Raw genomic sequence first — 1,305 nt, 5'->3', positions numbered from 1 at the left:
GATCCCTTACCTTCTTTGCCTCAGTTTCCCCATCTGTAAAATGGAATAATAATAAGAGCTTAGCAAACCTGGGGAGAACAATTGTTCATTCACATGGGAATAACAAATATTAATTTATTATTTCATTCATTCAAATTCCACAAAAAAAAAATTGATGTGTGTTGCCCACTCTTGACTGGTCACTTTTCCTTTTTTTTTCCTCCCTGCTAAACTCAGGACATGAACATTATTAAGCGTATTATTTTCTAACAATTCATATCTAGTCCTTAAATATTTGCTAACTTCAAATTTCAAACAGTATTTGAAAATCTTCTTGTGCTGCTTAATTGCATGAGCCATCCAATGAGAAATCAGTTAGAACCATACCTGAATGCATATGAAACTTGATCATATGACTAAGGAAGAGTAAAGAATATAATCACATGGACATCAGTCTGATCTTGATACTTGGAAAGATCATGGAACAGGTCCTTCCCTTTGTCTTCCTCAATGCCTTGTCCTCTGTGAGGTATCAAGTAGCATTCCCCAGAGGTCTATCCTAGTTCTGCTATTGTTTAACATATTCCTTAATGATTTTGACTATGGGATTGAGGGCATGCTTAGCCAATTTGCAGATGACACCAAACTGGGTGCAATTGCAAGGTAAGGCTAAAATCCAGAATGATTTGGATAGACTGGAAAAATGGTCCTCAGTCAACCAGATGAAATTCACCAAGGACAAATGAAAAGTCCAGCACTGGGGACAGAATAATTGCATAGACAAACACAGACTAGGACAGGAGTAGGCAACGTTTTTTGGCTGGAGTGCTGAAAAAACCACAATGTCTACTTTAGAAAGTGCTGGAGTGCTGACATGCCAGAGCCTGAAGCAGCTGTTTGCAGCCTCCTGGCTGCAGACAGTCCACGGAGCTCAGTCTGCTTGCAGCAGGGCTTGCGGCCTCCCAGCTGCCTGCTGGGAGCAGCCTGGGCTCCATGGCTTGCAGCAGCTGCTTAGAGCTTGGGCTGGTGGTGGTGTGCCAAGCAAAATGGCCTTGTGTGCCATGCTCGCGTGCCGGGCGTTGCTGACCCCTGGACTAGAACAACTAGCAAGGCTGTAGTAGTACAGAGAAGAACTTGGGGGCTACAATGGACCAGAAACTGAATATGAGTCAACAGTGTACTCATGTTGCAAAAAAGCCAAGACCATACTGTGTTGTATTAACAGAAGTGTCATTTGCAAATGAAATGATTTTTCCATTCTGTTCAGCTTGGCTGAGGCCTCACCTGGAGTCCTATGTCCAGTTTTGGGCCCCACACTTCAAGAAG

General features: G+C 42.9%; 1 protein-coding gene across 4 annotated transcripts in view; it reads right to left on the bottom strand.

Moving 5' to 3' along the window:
* Window positions 1-30, bottom strand: part of ZNF536 (zinc finger protein 536) — a 333,084-nt gene extending 333,054 nt beyond the window's left edge. For all 4 annotated transcript variants that reach the window (XM_019535810.1, XM_019535811.1, XM_019535814.1 and 1 more), the window contains exon 1: window positions 1-30. This exon is cut by the window's left edge and continues 111 nt beyond it. The gene's annotated coding sequence lies outside the window, so the exon portion shown is untranslated.
* Window positions 31-1,305: the final 1,275 nt, after the last annotated feature.

The sequence above is a fragment of the Crocodylus porosus genome, unplaced genomic scaffold, assembly GCF_001723895.1.
Source record: "Crocodylus porosus isolate Cpor-Errol unplaced genomic scaffold, CroPor_comp1, whole genome shotgun sequence".
In the NCBI taxonomy this organism is placed as follows: domain Eukaryota; kingdom Metazoa; phylum Chordata; order Crocodylia; family Crocodylidae; genus Crocodylus; species Crocodylus porosus.
The sequence above is the reverse complement of the archived record's forward strand: the minus strand, read 5'-3'. Positions and strand labels throughout refer to the sequence as shown.